The sequence below is a fragment of the Ornithorhynchus anatinus genome, chromosome 10 (assembly GCF_004115215.2).
Source record: "Ornithorhynchus anatinus isolate Pmale09 chromosome 10, mOrnAna1.pri.v4, whole genome shotgun sequence".
Taxonomy (NCBI): Eukaryota; Metazoa; Chordata; class Mammalia; order Monotremata; family Ornithorhynchidae; genus Ornithorhynchus; species Ornithorhynchus anatinus.
The window spans coordinates 49,116,982-49,142,573 of NC_041737.1; the positions used below are offsets into that span (position 1 = coordinate 49,116,982).

The 25,592-nt window shown below is 42.8% G+C and overlaps 1 protein-coding gene across 2 annotated transcripts in view; it reads left to right on the forward strand.

The window, feature by feature from the left end:
- EXOC4 (exocyst complex component 4) overlaps positions 1 to 25,592 on the forward strand; it is a 561,659-nt gene that overhangs the window by 92,557 nt on the left and 443,510 nt on the right. The window lies entirely within an intron of this gene.

A 25,592-nucleotide genomic window follows, 5' to 3' on the forward strand; every position in this document is an offset into this window, starting at 1 on the left:
TCTCATTTTGGGCACCTTTGACTGTGACTTCGTCAGATTACTCCAGTTATATTTGATTTTCCAGTGGGTGAACCTTGCTTAAAGAGTCTTTGGGTAAAATAATAAAACGATGCCCCTTTCAACCGCTAGTATTTATTATTTCCAAGGCCTCAGAATACTTTAGCCTACCTCTTCAGTTCTTGGTGTAGTGTATACCCCATCTTATAGGTGGTTTTATTCCAATATTTGGTGATATAATAATAATTATGGTATTCGTTAAGTGCTTGCTATGTGCCGAGCACTGTTCTAAGCGCTGGTGTGGATACAAGGTGATCAGGTTGTCCCACATAGGACTCTTACAGTCTTAATCCCTATTTTACAGATGAGGTAACTGAGGCACAGAGAAGTGAAGTGACTTGCCAAAGGTCACATAGCAGACAAGTGGCAGAGCTAGGATTAGAGCCTCCAGTCGTGAATATTGGAGAATTTTAGGGAGAGGAAAGAAGGCATGGAGACAGGAATGGTTTAAAAAAAAAATGCCTTTACGGTCTGAATCTGGTAGCTTGATTTGAAAATGGAATGGAAAAAAAATGACAGGCTATTGACGTTTTGCAGATTTAAGAGATAGCTTCGACTTTCTGAGGTAAAGGTACCCAAGAACCTGTTGTAAAATTCCTTCCTCTCTCATTCTATATAATTTGCGTGAGTTCTATCTGTTCTCTTTAAGTCTAAAAAACAATGAACTGGATAACCGAATACCACAAAACAGTTCATAGATTGATTCTTCCACTATGTTGAGTTATGAGCTATATCAGATACTATTTGCATCTGCAAGGTGACACAGAACTGGAAGCGGCTAGTGCTGTCTTAAGTCTTGTACGGAATGACCTCTCAGCATGAGCCAGCTAAAAGGAGTCCACTGTTACGGAAATTGGGTGAGGTAGCCCTGAAATCCTGTTGAGAATTTCGGACAGATCAGCATCAGAAACAAAGCAGAGCGATTCCAAAGTGAGCAGGAAAATTGATTCAGGAATTGAACTGAGGAAAAATATTTTGTCTTTTAGTGTGAATGACTTGTCTGGTGGCACAGGGGAAAGATTTAGTGACTGTATTATGTTAGAATTACACCGTTGGAAAAATACCATGCCAAACCCACTCACAGTCTAGACTCTAAGTGTAGACCTTAGGAAGTTCTCTAGGTTGTAAGTTCATTGCGGGCAGCGAACATCTGTTACTCTGTAGTCTCCCAAGTTCATAGTACAGTGCTCTGCCCACAGTAAGCACTCCATAAATATGATTGGTTGACTAGAAATGAGTTTAAGCATTTTTTCATGGCATTTAAAGGTGAAGAGATGATCTTCAGGAAAAAGGCTTGGCCCTTCCTGGCAGGTTTCATAAACCCTAGAACCAGACAGGACTTCAACAGGCCATTTAATTCATTCAGCCTCTTGATTCCAGTTGGTTTTACATCGAACCATCCAAGACGAAGCCTTTCTCCACCAAACTAAAACAAGAATAACTGTTCTTACTAGCTCGTGATAATCAAGCACACAGTACAGTGCCCTGCACGCAGTAAGCACTCAATAAATATGATTGAATGAATGAATCAGTGGCATTAATTGAGCACTTACTGTGTTGAGAGCACTGTTCTAAGCACTTGAGAGAGCACTTTACAATAGAGGTGGTAGCCGAGATTCCTGTCTCCAAGGAGCTTAGAGTCTAAAGGGGGAGGAAAGCTATTAAGGTAAGCATTGTTTACAAATACGATTAATAATAATAATGTGCTTTGGAAAGCTCATTCTACAGGCAGGTGATATCATGAGACCCACTTAAGAAGTATCCCTAGCCTTCAAGGGCACTCACAATCCGAACAGGAGAGGATGGACCCGTAGAAGAATGAGAGACATCAGAACAAGAAGAAAGTTGGTTAAAATTCAACATGGCAAAATATCAACGGTAAACATGTGTGAGTCAAATCATTAGCACATGGGCAAGTTAGAAAATGAGAGCACTGGTACTGTCCCACTTGACGTTTCAGGTGCCTCTTCTTCCAGGGCCATCCTTTCCTAAATAGTGGAAAGAATGGGGAGGGCATCAAAAATTTTGACAGTGGGAACATAATGTCCCCAAAGGTAGCCATATGCTCAGCTACTCCGACATGCAGACCTGCAGGAAAGAAAAGAATATTTTCAAACTGATTCCCTTGCAGTCTTTATGGTTAGAAAGGTCTTCCTCCTGCCTTCCCCAGATCAGCCATTTGAGTTGGTTTCCTCGCGTGCTTCTCTTCAGCAAACAATCCCGTTCTTCCAAGTCTCACTTCTTTCCCCAGTGTCAGCGATGCCACCTTAGATTTCCCGTCTGTGACTTTTGAACAGGGTGACTGTTAAATTGGAGATGTCCTTTCACCTGAGGGGTGGCTAAGCTTGAGAGGTGCTTCCTCCCAGCCTAGTGTGTTTTGCGATGCTAGGGGATGAAAGGTGCTCTAGAAATGTACTGCCGTGATCGTAACTCCGGTGCCGCTGTGCTAACATCATTGATGATTCTTGTGCATAATCAGAGAATTAAACAAAAAAGTCATATTAATTTTCAGCTCCATTAGAGATGCAGGAAAAAAAGATGTTTGCCAAATGGAAAAGGCCTAAATTGGTAAGGGAAAGAAATTTTAATTTCAAGCTTCATGAGAATATTACAAATAATGGAGCATAAAAAACGCAACAAAGAAGTGCTTGACGGTGTCCTTTGAAAGTCCAACGAAGACAAAACAAAATGAAAGAACACAAGGAACCCAGAAGGGTACGAAATTAAAATTGCTGTAATTGTATTAGGTTATGGTAGTAAATGACTTCTGAAGACATCTTTTTGAGGTTGAGCAGCTGTGCTTCAATAATTAGTATCATTTTGTCATAGTTACTGAGGTTTTTATTTTGTAGTCGGTCAAACTGCACTATCTTCAGGATTTTCTCTGTAGGAGCTGTTGAAAATAGGAAGTTCTATTCTTCCTAGAGGTAGATGGGCTCAAACCCCTTCCAGTGAGCTGTAAAGGTAGTGAGTAGACTGGAAGCCAAGGACACCTTAGCTGTAACCTTCCTTCTAACCTTCCTGGTTCACACATGTAAACACCGTTCAGTGTGTGTGGATGAGAGCTGAAAATGAGACACCAGAGCTCATCGTCTGGAGTCATTAATCAGAAGGAATGGAAAAGGAGAGATGAGAAAGTGTATGCAATTAGGAGCAATACCCCTATGTAAGCAAGTTCCATCAGCTATCAGTAGTCACTATCAGTTATGCCTCTTGTGTTTATGATTTTTTTTAATCTCCATGGTCTATCCAGGCAGACTTGGATTAGGTAGACCAAGAAGAGTTCTTCCTTATTCATAGAGAGAGTTAATAGGACCATTATGGCTGCTTTGACGTGCCAAGTGTCTTCACATCGAGTTTTTGTGTGACTGGCTTTGCAAGCTGTGTGATGCATTACTGAAGAATGTATATATTGAAAACAGCGTCTTCGGAAGAGGAAAAGGCCATATGCTCACCGTGCTTATGCCTTAGAGGATAATCTGACAGTGAATCACATGGAATTTGTCATCATAAACCGTATTAATGCTGAAGATGTGCCGACAAGTCATGGAAAACTGGAAAAGTTTCTGTTTAGAGACATTATGTTCCCCTTCAGACAGATGCTGTTTTTCCTCCCTTTGTTATTGCTATAGATATTTGCTTTATTTTATCTATTTTCTTTTACCTGGATTTAGCCTTTTCCTTATCAGAGGTTCCCGTGGTAACTTGGTGTGAGGTCAAAAATGAAGAGTTGCTTATGTGGGGTTTGTAATAGGTAACGACGGGTGTGAATCGAAATATGGTCAATATCATCCCCCAAACATTATCTCCACACTCTGTTTTGGAATTACTTGGGGACTTTTGCAGTTCATAGTGAAGAACCTAGAAGTAGCATTTTGATGCTGTAGAGACCAGGGTCAAATTAATAACCAAACAGGTTTGCAAGCCAAGGGACTTGTGTAGATCTCATCTCTGGAGGAGTCCAGAACCTCCATTTGCCCCAGAGTTTTTGCATTCCTCCGTATTGGCCCGTATGACCCCTGGCAGCCTATAAACACTGCCCCTGAGGGCAACTCAGTGAAGGGTAGCTTGGGGCTGAAAATTGGAAAAATGTATACTTCATTCAATCAATCGTATTTATTGAGCACTTACTGTGTGCAGAGCACTTTACTAAGTGCTTGGAAAGTCCAATTCGGCATCAAATAGAGACAATCCCTACCCAACAACGGGTTCATTGTTCCAATACTGGACATGAGACGGACCTGCTGGAAACAATCCTCTCTCATGGAAAACTAGATGACCACCCAACGTAACCATGGTCTCTGTTCTCTTTAATTTGGGATTTGGAATGTCTCATGTTTTGAAGGTCAAGCGTGTTTGAAAAGTCCCCTTTATGAAGGCATCTTAGGGGCATAGAAACTATCCAGAAGCAACCAGACCAGTGGCATATTAGAGTTGTGCATATATAAAGTAATGATTAGATCTGGCAACCACACGACTAGACCAGCGAACCACAGAATGGCATCCCTGTCTGGGAAGGAGAGAGTCCAGAGAGGCTTGGGCATCTCAATTTGGGTGCAGTAGAGGAAAAATGACTTTTCTTGGAGGTACCATCAACCACTCATCCTTCCCTCCTCCCCCTACATCTCTACTGCTTCATGAACCCCATTGCTGTCCCCTTCCCCGTAGCGTTTCTAGGAAATGCAAATCGGGGTAGGAGAAAGAGGCAGGGGAGCCTTTCATTTCACAGTGTAGTGTGAGCCTGCTCTCTTTTATCATCTCGTAATCTAGTTATGGTCTTGACAGTTCCCTTATTTATCAGGTGGTTTTTTTTTCCCTCCCAGCACTGTAACCTTCTATTTTCTTCTTTTAGCTTTGGGAGGTGCTAATTTTTAGATTAAAGCATTCCTCTTCACAATGCAATCATTCAGGTTATGTTGAAAGTTGCATCACTTTTCATCAGTTTATAGCTCAACAGTAATAATTCATTGTGGCTGAAATCTGGCATGTGGAATCTCAGCATGGGAGAGATTAGAATTTTTTTCTACCAGATGAAAAGAATGCTTTGGGTTTCTGTGATGAGCAGGAACTGAAAAGAAACAACAAACCCAACTTTTCAAAGTCAGTACTCTGTAAACCTTCTAGAATTGAGGAATTGGGAATTGGCGTATAATTACATGTTGATTTGTAATTGTTTTGACATATGTAAGGAATAAGGGCAAAAAACTAGTCCAAAGGCTAGAATCTAATCAAATATTAGTGTGTTTTTTCTCCCATTATTTGCACTGTGATGCAAATATACTGCATTTGCAAACATGGCTGCCTGCAGCATTTCCTCAGCCTGTAAAAAATGCTCTCACTTACATGCATTTTTTTAAACCCCCTTTATTAGAGTGCTCTAGCCGCATTACATGATCATCATAATAATAATTTAGTTCTACTTCCTAGTACCTTTCTTTTAAGCAACTCAGATTCTTTCTTTTATGATCCCCAAATGTCAACAATCTCATGAGATGGGTATTGGGGAAACCATGACCCAGAGAAGTTTAAACAACCTAGCCTTGGCCGGATTGGGAAACAGAGCTCATCTCCCAGGGTGTTTACAAGCCAGTCGAGGGTTGGCCGAACCCCTGCTGTCGAGTGATTCACCTGGACAGTCTGACCCAGCAAGTGTCCAAAATTGAATAATTGATCTGCCAGCCAAAGTGATTGCTCAACCCCGGTATAGGGAGAAGACACAGTCTAAGTGTACTTTCAGTTTCCATTTTAACAAGAATATGGAAGTCTGAGTTATTTTAAAAGCTGCCTGTTTCTTGAGCAAGATGGAGTGCCCCCTTACAACCAGAGCGGGGAAACAGTAGCAATCAAAGAAGTGGCCTGCCTCCTCCCATAATACTGGTCACTGATAATCTTTCTAGCGAGGAGTGTCTCCTGTGGTATCTCAGCTGTTAGAATAGTGGGGAGACCATGGTTGTAGCTGTTGGCTGTGACATTGTGACGCCTGAAGCGATCCCTAGAAGGAGATGCCGGGCAACCTCTCGGAAGTGTCCAAAGAACCTTGAGTCCTGACTGTGCGCAGAGCACCATACTAAGCGGCTGGGAGAGCACGTTATTATAGAATTGGCAGACGTAATTCCTGCCCACAAGGAGCCTACAGTCTACAGGGGGAGGTAGACGTTAAAATGCATGATAAGGAGGGGGAAAAAGTAGAAATAAGGATACATATAGAAGGGCTGTGGAGCTGGGGTCGGGATCAAAGTGCTCAAGGGGTACACAGGCAAGTCCATAGTTGAGGCTACTAAGCGGTTGGGAGAGCACGTTATTATAGAATTGGCAGACGTAATTGCTGCCCACAAGGAGCCTACAGTCTACAGGGGAAGGTAGACATTAAAATGAATGATAGGGAGGGGGAAAAAGTAGAAATAAGGATATATATAGAAGGACTGTGGAGCTGGGGTCGGGATCAAAGTGCTCAAGGGGTACACAGGCAAGTCCATAGTTGAGGCAGAGGAGATGGTGGATAGGGGAAATAAGGTTTAGTCTGGAGAGGCCTCTCAAGGAGGTGTAGTTTTAGAACGTCATATTGTACTCTCCCGAGTGTTTAGTACAGTGCTCCTTCACATAGCGAGTGCCCAATATGTACCACTGAAGTTGATCTATGATGACAAAGAACTTGTGTGAAGGAATTGATTAGCAGTCCATTCTTTCTAATATGTTTATATATCTGGCGTCAGATTTCTGACAAATCATGCCCCAACCTGCGGTTCTGTGACTTGTTTTCTGTCATCCCCGAGTAGGGTGCAAGCTGGAGATAAGGCCAGCTGCTCCCTGGGTGACCAACTGGCAGGGTACCCCCAAAGACAGGGGTGAGGTTTTTGTCTCACCTGAAATTGATTCAACTGGCTTGTTAAGGGTGCACTATGTTACACCAAACTTTGAGCATTTAGATATGTTTACTCTCATTGCCGATATTTTTTGAGGACAGATGACCTCTGATATTAGCTAGAGAACTGTCCTTGCTACCATCATTTTCCCTTTCCCGATTTTGGTATAAGCTCAACTCCATTGACCTCTCGAGTGGATGGAATTTATTATTTTTAATAGGTGCAGTATTCATTTTAGAGCCAGCTTGGTAACCACCCCTTTTAAGGCAAACCACTACCCAGAACACATTAAATATGCCCGTACTGAGAAACGGGGCCCCCTGTTTCCAACTGACAAAAAGGGGTGGGGAGTAAATTAGCTAATGAAATAGTTGTTTCATTGGTATGCAATTGAAAACTTTGCAAGAGTACTCGGGAGGTTAGATGACTGGGAAAGGGCTTTAGAAATGTAAGTTTTTGTTGCTATACCAATAAACATCTGATAGAAGCTAAGAGCACTTGTTAAGAACTGTTAAAAACAAGAATGAGTCAGGATTACATTATTCTTTCCAAGAACCATAGAATAAATGCTGGGGAAGAATCCAAAATTGCCTTCCTGTGTGGGTCGATTTATTATTAAGTGTTTATGTAGCATTTAATACTTTGTAAAATTCTTAAGTCATTTTTATGAGTTACTCCTTGTAATACCCTTGTGGTCATTGTTATTGGCATTTCAATTTTTTCCTTGGAGAACCTGAAATTGCAGACCAGAGTATTGGGTAGCATTCCTTAGAAGAAGAGGTGATGTTCTTTAACGCTTGGGAACGTGGCCTAGTGGAAAGATTATGGGCCTGGGAGCGGGTCAGAGGACCTGGGGTCCAAGCCCTGCTCCACCAACTGTCGGCTGGGTGACCGTAGGCAAGTCGCTTAACTTCTCGTGCCTCATTAGCCTCACCTGGAAAATTGGCATTAAATCCCATTTCCTCCAACTTAGACTGTGAGCCCTGTGTAGTAGAAGGACTTTGGCCAATCTGCTTATCCTTCATCTACTCCAGCGCTTAGTACAGTGCCCGGCACATAATAAACACTTAAGTACGGTAACGGTAATACCGATTGTTTACCTTTTTTGTGTTTCAAGAACGACCGTTCTAATCGTCGTTCTGCCAGATCTTTCGGAACCATCTTAGGAAACTTGCACCAGGTTTCGTCTTTATAGGCAATTTTCCCTAGCTGTAGCTATCTGGAGTTACTGCATAAAAAGAAGTGTAATCAAAATCAGATAAAGCTCCCAGCAGGTTAGTAAATAGATAAATCATTGTTGTTCCTTCCTCATAAACTTGAGTCTCCCCATTGCTCATAAAGGACTGTGAAATAAAGTAGCAGATTTACACATGATTAGCTAAAATACAATAAAAAGATGATCTCACTTTATTACCATGTTCAGGGGCTGAGTTTTCCTTGGTGGGAAAGCCACTCTTTTGATGGTCTGCTGAAAAGATTAGATTCTTAGCCACTTTAATTCTGTGTTTCTCACAAAATCCCATTCTACCTTGCCAGCCTCGCTTGATAATCTGTTTAATTCATAGCAGCGTTGATTTGCCAAAGCCTGCTTATTGTACAAGTGAGGGAAGGCACACACACATTCATTCAGGGTTATTTATTGAGCGCTTACTGTGTGCAGAGCACTGTACTAAGTGCTTGGAAAATACAATTCAGCAATAAAGGAAGATATTCCCTGCCTACAGCAGGCTTATCGTGTAGAAGGGGGAGGCAGACATCAAAACAAGTAAACAGGTACCAATAGCCTCAATATAAATGAAAAGAACATTAATAGTAATAATGTTGGTATTTGGTAAGCGCTTACTATGTGCAGAGCACTGTTCTAAGCACTGGGGTAGATAAAGAGTAATCAGGTTGTCCCACATGAGGCTCACGGTCTTCATCCTCATTTTACAGATGAGGTAACCGAGGCCCAGAGAAGTTAAGTGACTTGCCCACAGTCATACAGCTGACAAGTGGCAGAGCTGGGATTTGAACCCATGATCTCTGACTCCCAAGCCCATGCTCTTTCCACTGAGCCAAATATACACATCAAAACAAGTAAACAGGAATTCATGTAAATAAATAGAATTATAGATATGTACATATACACAAATGTGGGGCAGGGAGGGTGGGTGGAGCAAAGCGAGTGAGTTGGGGTGATGGGAGGGGGAGCTGAGGAAAAGGGGTGGAAGGCCTCTTGGAGGAGGTGAGTCTTCAGTAGGGCTTTGAAGTGGAGAAGTGTGATTGGCGGATTTGAGGAGGGAGGGCGGTCCAGGCCAGAGGTAGGACGTGGGCCAGGGGTCGAAGGCGAGAAAGAGGCACAGTGAGAAGGTTTAGTGGCACCAGAGGAGCGGAGTGTGCGGGCTGGGCTGTAGAAGGAGAGAAGGGAGGTGAGGTAGGAGGGGGCAAGGGGGAAATAAAGCTTTGAAGTCAAGAGTGAGGACTATTTGCTTGATATGGAGGTTGATAGGCAACCACTGGAGATTTTTGAGGGGGTGAAATGCCCAGAACGTTTCTGTAGAAAGATAATCTGGGCAGCTGAGTGAAGTATAGGTTGAGGAGGAGAGAGACTGGAGGTTGGAAAATCAGAAAGGATGCTAACGCGGTAATCCCGTTGGGATAGGATGACTATCTGCATTCCAGACTGTAGCATCCCTTCTAAGTACAAAGGTTTTTTTCTGTCCTCTCTAAGCAACTCTGAAAAGTATTTATCATCTGAGAGGAGCAGCTAGTTTGAGGACAGATGCCTTCGTTTATTGACAAGGTGCTATCAGACCCGAGCCAAAATGTTGAAACCGTGATTTTCGTCAGTGCTGCGTATCCTTTAAATCACTGAGCAGTGTTTATGATAATACTGATAACAATATTTGTTTATGGCTTCCCCATACTCTTTTGCCCCCAGTCCTACCCATCTCTCTTACTGGAGGACTTCTTGGCGATTCTCCTTGCCCTTGATAAATCACACATTTAATAAATTGTCACGTAAGCGTGGTCATTCAAGTAATTCTTTCTTTCTGCCTTTTAATTACCCCAGAGAATGGGGTTCTGGGGAACCGTCTCTTTGGTAAGCACATTTAGTTTTTGAAATGCCCTAGCTGTGAGTTTAGTTGACTTTGCAGGGGGTTTCAACGGAAATACTTGAAATCACTGGACCATACTTGCTGGCAACTTGTTTAATTTTTTTCAGAGGCTTGCAATCTTTAATTAGCTTATCTGGACCATATCCCCATGTGAGAGGTCAGACTGACTAGCCTTCTATTGATGAAGAAACTAAGGCAAGGACAAAGAACAGCCTTGACTTGATTACCCAGGAGTCCAGGGAAGGTTCTGAGAGCAGAACCTTGAGCTGAGCGTCTCACTTTTTGACCAATCTGTTAAGGCAGTGTTCGATGATTAAGTTTTGTGACATGATTCGGCAATCTAGTTTTCCTGGACTGCAGCTCCTTATGGGCAGGGAGCATGTTGACCCACTCTCTTGTGCTGTACTCTCCCAAGCGGTTAGTACAGTGAGTGGCTCAGTGGAAAGAGCCCGGGCTTGGGAGTCAGAGGTCACCGGTTCTAATCCCGGCTCTGCCACTTGTCAGTTGCGTGACTGTGGGCAAGTCCTTTCGCTTCTCTGTGCCTCAGTTCCTTCATCTGTAAAATGGGGATGAAGACGGTGAGCCTTACATGGGGCAATCTGATTACACTGTATCTACCCCAGTGCTTAGAACAGTGCTCTGCACATAGTAAGCGCTTAAATACCAACATTATTATTACAGTGCTGCACACTCAAGCACTCAGTAGATACCACTGATTCATCGGTAGATGAATTATAGTCACATTTTGCTAAGTAGGTCAGTCTTATTATGTCCAGAATTTGAATTAGGAGGGAAGACATGGCCAGGGGTCAGGAACCCTTCTGGGAGCTCTACGGAAAAAGAACGATACTTGGAAATGTGCACTTGACTGGTGTCAGGTTTAGAAGCAAATGGTCCAGATATAGCAAGGGGGTACACTCTCCCTCTTCCTTTACTTCTCTAAATCGACAGATTTCCTTTTTCTTGCCATCAACGTCCTTTTTCTAGAAACTGCTTTCCAGGTCAACAAAAAGATAAAATTATGGGGTGAGAGCGGGAAGGAGAAAAATATTTAAAAGACACTTAATGTGAGATTCAAAGATCTCTAAGTCTGGGACATAGGTAAGGAAAGGATGCTGGAATCCTTTTGATCTGCCCTAGAACCTATTGGCACGTGTAGCGTGATGCCTATGGTGAGATCGGCCATCGAACCGAGATCAAGCGTTCAATCTATGATACTATTTGGACCCTTACTGTTTTTGGACCCTTACTGTGTGCAGAACACTGTGTACTAAATGCTCGGGAAAGTACAGTACAACAGAGTTGGTAGACGGGACTTCCCGACAGAAAGAACTTAGAGTTTACAGGGGGAGACATTAAAATATATTTCAAACAGGGGTACTAATAGAGTATAAGAATACGTACCTAAACGTTGTGGGGCCGAGGAGAGTATCAAATTATTTAAGGGGTACACAACCACCTGCTTAATCAGCAGAGAGGAGAGGGCAGACAGGGGAGCGTGGCTTAGTGGAAAGAGCATGGGCTTGGAAGTCAGAGGATGTGGGTTCTAATCCCACCCCCGCTACTTGTCTGCTGTGTGACCTTGGACAAGCCGCTTGACTTCTCTGGGCCTCAGTTACCTCATCTGGAAAATGGGGATTAAAAGTGAGAGCCCCACGTGGAACGCGTGATTACCCTGTACCTACCCCAGTGCTAAGAACTGTGCTTAGCACATAGTAAGTGCTTAAGAAATACCATTATTATTATTAATAGTAAAATAAGAGCTTCGTTAGGAAAGGCCACTTGAAGGAGGAGTTATTACAAGAGGGTTTTGACGGTGCGAGGATATGGACGGGGAGGGCTTTTCAGGCCTGAGGGGAGGATGTGGGCGAGTGGCCGATGGCGGGATCAACGAGCCCGAGGTTCAGAGAGGAGGTCGGTTTAGAGGAGTGGAGTGCGTGGGCTGGGTTGTAGTCGGAGATCAGCGAAATAAGGTAGGAGGGAGGGGCGATCGACACCTTACAAATGACGGTAAGGAGATGGTGTTTGATGCATAGGTCGTTAGGCAACCATTGGAGGTTTTTGAGGAGTGGGGGAGACGTGAAATGAATGGTTTTTAAGAAAAATGATTCAGGCAGCAGAGTGAAATATGGACTGGAGGGGGAGAGATAGGGTGCAGGGAGGTCAGGAAGGAGGCTGATTGAGTAGTTATCATTTTGAAGAAACGTTCCTCAGTGTTCAAACCATTTACGCGCTTCTGTTTCCAGAAATTTGATTCAAAACTTAAGCTTGTTCTGCTATGTTCTCATGCTTGTGTTACATAAGAACTGGATATTATCTCAGATTTTGCATTGGCTGATTCGATGCTTTCTATACTGGGGCATCGGCAAAAGGAGGACAGTTTCTTAGTCTTCCTACTCCTTCTGAACATGTAGTGTCATTCTTCACAAGTGAAAATCCCAACCTCAAATGCCCCAGCTCAGGCACCTGTAGGTGCAGATCGTGATCAGGTCATGAGACTAATCTCCAAGGTCACCAACGTATGCTGCCTTTAGTGAAAGCTGTATCGTAATGTCGGGTGGAACCAGCCGTCGTGTGCAGGACGTGGACCGGGCTGTTGGAACTGAAACGCTCAGCTATATGTGCTCAGCTGCTGCATTACTGTATTGTTTTTTGGGGGTTTCTTTTTTCAAAACCTGTGAGTAAATGGTCAAAACAAAGCAATTTCTTCCTCTAAATAGAGTTGTGGCGTTTTGTGGGTAATGCAATTTATTTTCTTAAGAGTGCCATTTGAAAGGAAGATGTAGGACCTTGAACTGTAAAGTGGATGTTTAAAGTGTAATTGTCTGCCCATCAGTATACTTGTTTATGGCAGTGAGTTCTTTTTGATATCCCATTAACTGGCTTGCCTGTGCTTCAGTCATCCCATCCCCTGCATTGGACACCTCAGTCCGGAGATGGGTGGATAAAATGTCTGAAGGTCATTGAGATGCTCTGCGAATCTGACACTATTCATTGGTGCATCCCAAAACAGCTACGCAGCGTTGACTAATTAAACTTGAACACCACTCCAGCGCAGCAGGGGTAGGGAATACAGTTATTCTCCCTCCCCACTTTTGCTGGTCTGAACTTCCCATTATGATCAGAAATGGAGGATAGTGGTAGTATATTTTAGAAAGGATGGATATTTTCATATTCTTCTGAATCTGACTTGACTTTTAAAAAAAACTAAACTCCCTGACTCTCCATTCCCTTAAGTTTTGAAATGGCCTCTTGATTTCTCGGTAGCTTCTAGTTATATCCAGATTGTGGGATGATTAGCTTCTCTAGGATTCCTCATCCGTAAATGGGAATAAAATCCCTGTCGTCCCTCCCTTTTAGATTGTGCCCCCATGTGGGACAGGGACTGTCTGATCCTATTATCTTATCTACTCCAGCTCTTAGCAGAGTGCCTGGCATTATTATTATTACTGTTATTATTTTTATTATTATTGTTATTGTTATGGTAAGACGACTAGCCAGCCCCAATTTTGCAATTCCACCATTAATCCAAACTCAAGCTGTTAAAATAAATCCCCTTTTAAGTTAATTTATGTACAGAACTTGAATAGGAGCCTAAATCGGTGAGACTGTTAATAGCCTGCAAGAGGAAAGCCAGTAGACCACTGAAATTCTATTTATTTTCTTATTGAAAAATGTAATGAAAGCTTTCTGTGATTGAAAACAATCCTCCAAACTTCACGCGGAAAGGTGGCCTTGATTCCATGTCTGATTATTTTCCCTCTCTTTCTAAAAATGAGATTCAAATGTAGGGTGATATTGTCTTGGATGCTTAATTCAATTTGGTGATCTCGATTGCATGCCTGTGTACTCTACATGGTGTCGAAGACATCTTTGGTCCTCGATCCATGTTTAATAATGACATTATTCAGGGTTGAAATATGACCAGTACAGTGGGGTTAATGCCACTGCGCTTCGAAGAAGGGTGATTGGCATTTTAATCATCACAAATGACCAGGGCTTCTGTGTTGCTGCTGCTTGAGAGAGACTGCCTTTCCAGCGCCGTGCACACTTCCCGGATCTGTCAGCACTGAATCCGGTGGGAGAGCTCCATCTACTGAAGCTCCGGATCAGAAGGAATACTTCTGTTCCGTCGATTCCTTGGTGTTTTCCTGTATGCACAGCTCATTGAATTTCCCCTGATTTACAAGCTCCAGTGGAAGCTGCACTTAAAATGAAGTCATTCGGTAGTTTCAAACGAAATCCCTCATCATTTTGCTCAGTGCTTAAAGCCGAGGGAATTTACCAGGGAATGATCTTCTGACCATTGAATCGAGCGTATGTGCTTTTGGGTTTTGGGGTTTTTTTTCTTATTGTGCGTTTGGCCCTGGAGTCTGGTGCCACTGTTTCTGGAACTGGTTGCAAATGTACTTTGATTTTAGATGATGCAAGACGTTGATAAGATGGGCTAGTTTAGTATTTTCCCAGATTGGATGAGTGCTATTAAAATGTAGGTAGGTATCCAGGCTTGCAAAATTGTGGGGATTTACGCAATCAATCGTATTTATTGAGCCCGAACTGTGTACCGAGAACTGCACTGAGCATGTGGGAGGGTACAATATAACAGAGTTAGACATGTTCCGTGCCCTCCGTGAGCTTACACCCTAGAGGGGTTTACTTTATATGTTTTATCATCTGTACATTCCGGCGTGCGTTGTTTTTTTTTTTAGTTTCATAAAAATGAGTTTAAATTATCTCCTGTTAATACTTGCTCTTCCTCTGGCTTTTATGATCTGTAAATGATGCAGTTGGAAGCTTGCTGACAGGAAACATTTGTTTTGTTGCTGTTGTACTCGCCCAGATTCTTAGTGTAGTGCCTCACCCTCAGATGCTTAATACATGTCATTGGCTGATTGGTTCGGTGGAAAAGAGTGGTGCTTTTAACATCTTGTGGCTCTCACCTGCCTGGTTTGAGTTTTGTACCTGGTTTAGATTTTCAGCAATATAATAATGGTCCCAGGTTTAATTTCCCTCTTCTGTCACAACAGAGGTTGAGACTCGTCACCGCTAGCTTAGTGGTCGTGTCAGCGTGGTTACAACCGAAACTCCTTTTTGGCTAGAGGACTTGAGCGATACTTTTTTAGTCCCTAACTCTACTCCCATCTCCACCTCCTCGCTCCAGAGTTCATGGGGTGTGACACTTGTATCCCCAAGTCACAGCAGGGAGCTGTAGATCTCCTGTTATGTAGAGATGAAATGGGATTATTAAGCCGAAAGGAACCTCAAGGCAAGATCATTAGTAAAGCACAGCAAATTGGGACAGTTACTCGGGGCTCTGATTTGGGGGTGAGCCCTGTGCCTCTTACACTCCCAGTCCCTTCCATCGGCTAACATCCCTAAATATGCAAAACATTCCCAGTTGGAGGACCAGAGCTGCTGCGTGATATCCTATCTTCTTGGAAAGATGGCTGGTTGCTCCCTTTTATTTGTAATAGAGTTCTGTGAATGGACTGTCCTTGTTTCTTCAGAAGACCAGGGTTGGATTCTGTGAACTTATGGAATGTCCTTGCTTCTTCAGAAGACCGGGGTTGGAATCTGTGAACTTGCCTGATGTGAAAGGGAATCTTCCCTCTGACCTTGAGCTAAGGATTCAGGTGGAGTTTCCGGTTATTGACCTGGGAGCCAGGGCACTTGGGGGCTTGAGCCTAAAGGGAGCCACTGTGGTGTTTTTTATGCTCCACCTCAGAGCTCCAGGAGGAGCCACCATGGGTTGAGAAGCAGCGTGGCCTAGATGAAAGAGCATGGGGCCTGGGTTTTTAATGCCTGCTTTGGCACTTTTTGGCTGAGTGACCTTGAGCAGGTCACTTAACTTTTCTGTGCCTCAGTTACCTCATCTGTAAAACTGGGGATTCACCGATTATCTTGTATCTACTCCAGCTCGTAGTACACAGCCTGGCACGTAATAAATACAGCACCTTGCACATAGGTGCTTAACAAATATAATTTTCTTTTAGAAAAGGCTTCCCAATCATGTTCACAGCAGCGGTTTTCAGGATCCCCGGGTCACGGGATTTTTCAAATTTTTGAATTTTTAGTTGTCAAACAGGAGGTAGATTTTTAAACTCTGCTGTTCAGTATTTTATTGTAAAGGACCTAATTCCAAATAATATCAGGAACTCATTTGGTTTTGCATGCAGTTCCAACCTTTGACATGTTAGAACTTCCACGCTAATTTTACCTGTGACGTTGCTGCAGCTCTGCCAGTTGTAAATCCTTCTCATCTCTTCTTCTGCAAGAAAGAAAACAACCCCAGTTGATTGGAAATGTGTCTTTCCAAGAATTCTCCAGTCCCTTTCCCTATTTCCATAGGTCCATTTGCAAAGTACATAAATTTATTCTCTGTGTCTTCCAAGACTTTTCTCAGCTCAGTTGCTCAATGTAGTACGTTCACCATGTTATCCAATTCTACTTTGTTCACACTGCTGATATTCTCCTCCTCTTAGCTGCAGTGGACCAGGGAAGACATTTTAAGGAACATTAGATATGTAGCAGTATCTTTGGATTGTGTTAGTTGGATGAACAGATGACTAACCGAAGAATCCTGAAGATTTGGGAGGAGAAATTGAGATTACACTGTCTCTTATAAAACATCCATTCACTCCTCTGAGTATACAGCTTTGAAAGACTGAAGGAATTGACTAGTTTAAGAAAAATCTTGTTTACCCCAGTGAATCACCTTGATTCCCGTACATAACAATTCTCAAGACTGCTTAACGGTTTACCATCAAGTACCGGCCTAAATCATGCACAGTTTCTTAAGGACGGTAGACGGTAGAGTAATTAAAAGGCAGTGTCGGTCCTTCTAGACCCTAAGTGTATTTTTTTCTATTTCAGGAATTTAATTCCTTATACAAATTGGATTTCTGTGGAATAATACTTGTTAATTAACTTTTCATGGAATAAAGGAAAACAATATCCTAATGCACATTTGTGGTCAGATGATTCAGTTGTCAAATATTTAATATCTTTTCACTAAAATCTTTTCGTATAATTTTCATAGCGAGTACTGGCCAAAACTTGCTTTGTAATTCAGCTCATTTAAGAGTACCTAGATTCATTTCACTAGCTATTTCTTTAGCTTCTTCTATCTCTCCCTTTTTTGTTTTCTACCTTGTATCCAGCCTTTCAGCTCTTTGGCAGCTTTAGTAGCCCCTTGGCAGAGTTTCTCCTGAATAAATCAGCCACTAGCAGCTTAGTTTTAGGCCAGTTACATGTGGCCACGCATTGATAGTGTCTCTGTAGTGACTGTTATTCTGTCTGAGTTCAAAGTATCCTTTCCTCATTCCCGTTCTCTTTCCCCCCGGACCCTAACTTCTACTTCTTTAAAAACATTTTGTGATCCAGTGTGCAAGTTTTCAGAAATGCACAGTTGATTACTGTCACCACTCTTTTCTCATCTGCGGAAAAACTGTTTGATTGGTGCAGTGGCCAAGTTAGATCCTTTTGCTCACTCAACTGTTTTTCAAAGTTTCCAGATAATGCGACACAGTCAGATTCAGAGCTGCCTCCATATTCTTCTGCTGCAGCATTATAAGTATTGAGGTCACAACATTCTCCCAAAAGAAAGGATCTGTCTTTATTTGAAAAGAAGAACAGGGGAGCCTGGGTCAGTTGAGTGGATAGTGCCTTACGATGGGATTTGGAGTTGACATCCTTTACCTCACCCCATTCGATACCAATAAGGTAGTGTGCATAATTGACATAGGGTAGACACTGCCCCTATATGATTTGTCAGTCTAAGCGGAAAAAACCCCCACCTTTGTTACATTCCATAACGTGTAGACAACACCTGTCATTCAGTGAAGTGTGTTTACTCACCAGAGGCCTTTGGTGATTGGGAGAAAATGCCACAATCGTCAGTGTTTAGGGTCATGAAGTTCATATTGGTGGTATCCAGTGCTTAGAAAAGTGCTTGGCACGTAGTAAGCGCTTAACAAATACCATTACTATTATTCTAAGGTGGTATATGGCTGACTTCCTGATGGAGAACCATATGAAATATTAAAGGAAGATGGTTGATCAGTCCGTGAGCCCGTTGTTGGGTAGGGATTGTCTCTATTTGTTGCTGAATTGTACTTTCCAAGCACTCAGTGCTCTGCACACAGTAAACGCTCAATAAATATGATTGAATGAAAATAAATATTATTGAATGAATGATCATGTGAGAAATAGTGCTTCTGGAACATCTGGAGCTGTGGGAAAGTTTGTGAAGATGAATTTACAATACCACAAGTTGTGTCAACCCAGCAGCTGCCTCTGGGACTTATTTTATATACATATCGTATATTCAACTGATGTGAATGTACATAGATGCCGCTATTTTATTCCGACATATGTCTGTTACTGCCTGTTAGAGCCTTTTCTTTCTCCTGCTCCCACTATATGTAAGTGATTTTGGTCTTTCTTCCCCATCGGATTGACTATCTTGTGGGTGGGGAATGTATGTCATGCTTCTGGCCCCTCTCCCAAGTGCTTAGTTTGGTGCTTTGCACTCTTTGTTGATAATGAATCCTTTTAAGGTAATTGAGAATTTGGAAAATGGGAATTTGTGCCAGGTGATTGCTGAAAAACATGGTAGTTAGTAAAGGATCTAGATAAAGGCCAGCAGATAAGCTTTAACTTTGATGTTTGCATTGATGTAGTGCTTGGTTAGGACAGTTAAGTGAGCAAGTTGAGGACCCAAGCTTTGGGATAAGTAGGCGAGGCTGAGATGAAAGAACATTGAACGTTTGGGAATTGTAACGGAGACAATGACAGATGTCCAGGAGATGTCAATTTGAGTTGCTGGTGGTTGATAGAGATGGTTTCAGCTATTAAGGAGAAGGTTTGAGAAGAAAAAGTACATGCCAACTAGTGTAGGTCTGCAGTGTCGCAGATTTAAAGAATTAATCTAAAATGTGGATTAAGAATCAAGCAAGTGATGTTCTGATCTTAGCAAACTTCCAAGTGCTTAAGGTGGCAGACGTGAAAAAAGGAACTGGCAGTGTAGAGGCATTCCTAGGAGAAGATGTGCTAAAATGCCATCACGGTGATTATTGCAGGAAAAAATATGATTGCGGCATTTAAAAGACGAATGGGCTCGCAGCGGTGGAATGGCTAAGGTGGTGCAAGAGTTTTCTTCCAACGATTCCTGATCTTTTCTTTTGGAAAGACAGCCTGATGCAGTGCCGAGGTTGAAGGTAATCGGGGGCTCGGAGGGTTCAGGTAATAGGTAATGGGATATAGAGTGTTTTGCCTTTTGGGTCATAAGTTCACATGTGGTCAAAATTGGAAGAGATGAAAAGCTGTTACCGTTGGATAGCTCTACAGTGACCTGTTTGAAATGAGTTATTGTCATTCCCGTTTGGAGTAGTTAAGTATCCATGACACCAAACGACCACTCCTTTTGGGTTCCTCTAGCAATCTCAGTGGAGGATCAACTGAAAACCTGAGTTCCGTCAGCAGGGACGTCCGGGTCTGTTGTGGCGGGGAATATTATACTGCACTTCTTGGAATTCAGAAAACAGAGTTGCCCTCGGAATTCTTCTGACAATCACAAGTTTCATCCCATCCTCGTTGTGATTGCTTTCATCGCTTAGTACAGTGCCTGACACGTAGTAAGCACTAAATAAATGCCATTAAGGAAAAAAAAAGTTTCAGATGTCAAATCCTTATCCTAGCCAAGAATATGTTTCTTATTCTCTTCTCAGCTTGGCTCTTCCACCCACTCTTCCTCACAACCCCTCTGTACAAATAAAAATAAGTAGCAGGTTTGAAGTCTCATCTGACTTAAGCCTTAGTTTCATAAGATTGAAAAAAAAAATATATTAAAATGTAGGCCGTGAGGAGGAGGGGAGAGAATGCTATGGAGAGGAGGCGGTGTTCTGTGTGGACTTTTGAAAACTTGAGTTGATCAAATATTGTGTGTATAATATTGAAGCATGGAATGAGTAGGTGGCCGTAACTACGATGCGAGTTGTTCTAAGGGACTTGCTGAGGGATCAGGGAAAGAGGAAGCAGATTGAGAAGCAGGTGGACACGTGGGCATTCCATCCAAACTGTGGAAGGAAACAAAAGTTCCCCTTCTTCCCTCCCTCTCACCTAAGAATGTGTGTCATGTTTTGACTCCTCAGAAAGAGCCAAACCTACATCGCTCTCCCAGAGCCCCAGAAGGCAAGGAGCTGATCGTGTAGGTGACGTCTTATCCAAATAGATCACTGAAGGGTGGAGGTGGGGGCAGTGTGACAGATAAGTCCATGATTAAGATGTTGACTCAACTTATATTTTTAATTCCCAAGACAATTCTTTCACTCAGTTTCCACCGGGCTACTTATTTTTAGCAGTTACATGATGATGAGTGAGATAGGTTTATTTGACTGCTCTGTCTTTGATTTTATAGAGAAGCAGCGTGGCTCAGTGGAAAGAGCCCGGGCTTGGGAGTCATGGGTTCGAATCCCAGCTCTGCCACTTGTCAGCCGTGTGACTGTGGGCAAGTCACTTGACCTCTCTGTGCCTCAGTTACCTCATCTGTAAAATGGGGATTAACTGTGAGCCTCACGTGGGACAACCTGATTACCCTGTATCTACCCCAGTGCTTAGAACAGTGCTCTGCACATAGTTCGCCCTTAACAAATGCCAACATTATTATTATTATCATAAGTATGTCATTTATTAACAGAGCTGGCCAAGAAAGAAGCCATTGATGTTATAGGCAAGGTAGGGTCCCTGAATTTCTGAACATGGAGAGATTCCAGACTGCATTGAGTATTTTCATTTTTTTTTTTTTTTTGCTTGAGTGATAAGGGTAAGCCTATTTTTTGAATTTTTTTTTTTTTACATTGACAGAGGAGGGGAAATAAGACAATTACTGAATGTGTAAACCCCATTAGGAAAGGTGATAGAAGTAGTGGACTACATTGAAGAGAAAATAAACGATTTCTTAGCAACTAGCTTTCAATTTTCATGAAGCTAATGGAGAGGAGAGGAGAACCTGACTCCACCTCAGCCATTTAGAAAATCATAATTGTAATTATGATATTAATGATATGATATGATACTGGGCACCCAAACACTGGGATAGGTACAAAACAATATCAGGCATGGTCCATGTCCCATACAGGGCTCGCATTTGAAAGGCAAGTAGAGCAGACATCCCATTGTACAGGTGAGGAAATCGAGGTCCATAGAGGTTACATGACTTGCCCCAGGCTACATAGTAGGCCACCTCTGGAACTGAGATAAAAACCCAAGTCTTTCGACTCCCACTCCTGTCCTTTTTTTAATAGACGACAGTGCCTCTCATTAAGAATTTTCCTACCAAATTTTTATTCATGGATACTAATAAACAGCAATATTTAGACAGTGTTCTCCGCAAGTTATTTAAATGTCTAGCCAGTTGTGAATCTGAGTAAGGAAGAGTTCACATTAAAATTGGTGAATTTCAACTCAACCTCTCCATTCTTTGCCGAACTCCCCCTCTCCCTTCCCCTCCCCTCAGCACTGTGCTCATTTGTATATATTTTTATTACCCTATTTATTTTGTTAATGAGGTGTATCTCCCCTTGATTCTCTTTATCTTGATTAGGGTTGTCTTGGTTTTGTCCGCCTATCTCCCCCCCATGAGACTGTAAACCCGTAATTGGGCAGGGATTATCTCTATCTGTTGCCAAATTGTATATTCCGAGTGCTCTGCACATAGTAAGGGCTATGCACATAGTAAGCGCTCAATAAATACTATTGAATGAATGAATGAACTCTAATATAAGGCCCAAGTAATAATTGCCTCGTTTTAAGGCTACATCTTCAGGGATATAGATAGTGTACAGCCCCCTTTGATAAGCAAATGTTGATTGTGAATCATTGAAGATAGTATTCTCCAATTAGAGATTATGCGTACAAGTAGCTATAGTAATCATTATGGAAGCCGTTCCATGTGGTCAGACTGCAGATGGCCGTCAAAGAAAGGGCAGAGTAAATATTTTCTTACCAATGTAAAAAGAGGAGTAAAACACTGTATTGTTTAGAGTCCAAACTGATAAGCATAATCCATTGAGGCACCAGAAATGAGCAAATTAATTCCATGCAAATAACTCTTGCTCAGGAAGATGAGATAATAATAGTATCTAAATGTTTATGGGTATGTTTTATGTCCAAGTTCTTTTTTTTCTACAGAAAATTATGAATCTTTGTTTGCATCCCCTTCCTGGTTATTCTAAGCCATCCATGGAATTACCAAAAAATCATGTTGAATGATTGAGTTTTGAAGTAATTTCTTCGCTAAGAAGGCTTGCAGGCAATGGAGGCAATAGATATAGTAGAACCTATATTCCTCTAAAATCACACCCCTTTTCCGGGATAAGAAGTGCAAGTTGACACAACACACGCTTCAGTTCCGCGGTCACACAAATGCCACATGGACCCCAAAGCAGATTTCTGCACTGGGACTAGCCCAGCATCAGGAAATCTGAAAGTGGGCTGGGCAATGAGGAGACTTAAAGCCCTGCAGATTTGGGGCTCCTAATGCCCAGACTAGAGCGTGTATATTGTAACCTCCCTAAATTCTCGACATGAGTGTCCCAAAGCCACAACCCAGAGCCATGGAAGATACAGTCGTCTTGGTACAGGAGCTGCTGTCCTCATCGGAAAGATGGGGACCCCCTAGAGGACTGCTGATGGATGCCTTACAGTGAAAAAGGGCCCCCTCCCAACCCAAGAGGAGCAAGGGCAGCTGCTCTTCCAGTCCCAGTCGTTCCATCTCTGAGTAGCTCCTGGTTGCCCTCTCCAGCTATTTTGTCAGATCTCAGGCAGATGATTTTCTGAGAGAACCTGAGATAGCACTATAATTTTTCCTGTTTAGAGTAAGATTTTCATCAAGGTGACCATTCTGAATTGATGGTAGACTACCAGGGTAGTGTGGGTTTTCACACACTCAACTCTGGTTGACCTAAAAATAATAATTATGGTGTTAAGTGCTTACTGTGTGTCAAGCAGTGTTCTAAGTGCTGAAGAAGATACAGGGTAATTAAGTCAGACCCAATCCCTGTCCCACCTAGTGTTCTCAGTCTGAATAGGATGGAGAACAGGTGTCGGATCCCCATTTTATAGATGAGGTAATTGAGGGACAGAGAAGTTAGGTGACTTTTCCACCTTCACGTAATAGGCACTTGATGGAGCTGGTTTTAGAAAGCAAGTCCTCTGATTCCCAGGCCCATGCTCTTTTCACTAGGCCACAGTGCTCCTCCTTGTGGGCAGGGAACTTGTCTACCAACTCTGTTACGGCATTTAATACAGTGCTCTGCATGGAGTAAATAAATTCCATTGATGGATTGATTGGCCAGGTGCATTTCTCCGCGAGTGATGTGGGGATCCTGCCTTTAGCCCAAGACACTGATAGGGAGCCTGGAAATGACATTCTGAATCTTTTGACACCCAAAGTATTTGTGTGTCCCTCAGAGATGAGGTGAAACCCTCGATCATCAGTCTCAAGCCTACCTAGGGCATGTTTTACATGAATCATCTCAATGATCAAACTTCCTCTGCAACATTCCATTTTGGAGAGAAGGAATTGTTTCAGGAACCAAGTCTCCAGATGAGGTCTTAGTCTCTGAACTACTTCCTGTTTACTGGACCAAGCAATCAGTAATCATTACTTACATCCCTGAATGACTGTCAATATTCCTTGTGTGTGTCCTCAAATTTGGACATTGAACTCAGCTACTGCTGTCCAGGAACTGGTCTTAATAATAATGATAATTTTGGTATTTGTTAAACGCTTACTACGTGGCATGCACTTTAGTAAATGCTGGGGTGGATACAAGCAAATCTGGTTGGACACAGTCCCTGTCCCACGTGGGATTCACAGTCTCAATCCTCATTTTACAGATAAGAGAACTGAGGCCCAGAGAAGTGACGTGACTTACCCAAGGTCACACAGCAGACAAATGGTGGATCCGGGATTAGAATCCATGACCTCCTGACTTGCGAGCACGTGCTCTAGCCATTCTGCCACGCTGCTTCTGGTCTTGTCTCAGGCTGTTTATTCTCTTAAGGTTCCTACTACGACTGCATGGGGAAAGCTGGGCGCATAGATGAATCTGGGCACGCGTGCCCGGCTGCAAGAGGCAGAGTAAAATATACCAAAAAGATATTTGAGCCTGAAAATTTGGAAACGGTTCCTTCAGTGGAAGATGCCGAGCTTGGAACACTCTAGTTAACTTACGGCGTGAGTCATAAAGCAACATTTTGAAGGGTTGAGAATTGGTTTATGCTTTAGTTGGAGGGAGGCCAAGAGCTGATGGGTCTTGGGCAAAGGAGGGAGTGTAGGCGTCCTCTCTGCTGGCCTTCAATGGTTGTGATTGAAATAAGAAGAAAAATTGATTGGGTGATTTGGGAAAGCTTTTAGTCTCCCTATTACAGAAGTGTGAGAGTCTTGACTGCCTTTTCTTTGCAAATTATTTGCTTTTGCTCGGTGCTGCATTCAGGACTTTGAAATCTGGTATTTAACTTCTCAACTTATGACTGATAGGATCAGAATGAAAACGCCGCAGCCTAATGGGAGCTTATAATGCCGCACTCAGAGCCGCCGGATCACTCTTGACACTGATTTGTATGTCTATGGATTATTAAACCTCAGAATAGAAAATAGGCAGATTTTAAAAATTTCCAATTTGTGTAATTTTCTGTTCCGTGGGAAACGGTAAGCATTACGTGTTATCGTTGGGAATAGAATGCTTACTCTGCAACATAGCGGCAAGCTTCCGGTAAGGGCAAAGCAGATTAAACTTTGAAGATTTCTCCCACCTCCTCCTATTCACACAGGCAGGGAATTACCTTCTTCTCCACTGGCTCTTTGAATTGTGTCTACCCTCCAGCCCGGGATTGAGCAGTACATCTTCCAGCAAATAGTATGCGTTCTCTCCCGTGACCACCCCCAGTCCCACTCTGGGAGCCAAGATGCATTGGTAGGAGAACTCACGAGAGCTGACGGTGCAGCGGAGTAGATTTAGGTTAGAGAAAAGGAACGTTTAGTGCAGGAAATAGAATAGTGAAAGCCATCAGGAAGGAGGTGGGCTAGTGATTAGAGCACGGGCCTGGGAGTCAGGGACCTGAGTCCTAATCCCGGCTCCTCCGCTTGTCTCCCGTGTGACTTCGGGCAGATCACTTCACTTCCCTGTGCCTCGGTTACCTCGTTTGTAAAATGGGGATTAAGACTGTGAACCCCTTGTGGGACAAGGAACTGTATCCTACCCGGTTACATTGTATCTGCCGTACATCAACTTAACAAATACCATTAAAAAAGAAAAAGCTCCGTATTTGGAAGTGCGTGAGCGTAGGGTAGACACCAGTTGGTGATGCTTCGAGATGAGGAGATGAAACCGGGACTCTGGGTTTGGGAGTGTCTTGGTCAGGATTTTGGAGTATCCAAAAAGCAACCCCCTTAATACCTGTTCCTCTTGGGCCACTTCCTGCCGGGTTTATTACCGTGCCATCAGGGGTCTCTGACATTTTAAAAGCGGTTGTCGTTTGAGAAAATAATTTACACATTTGCTGCTGA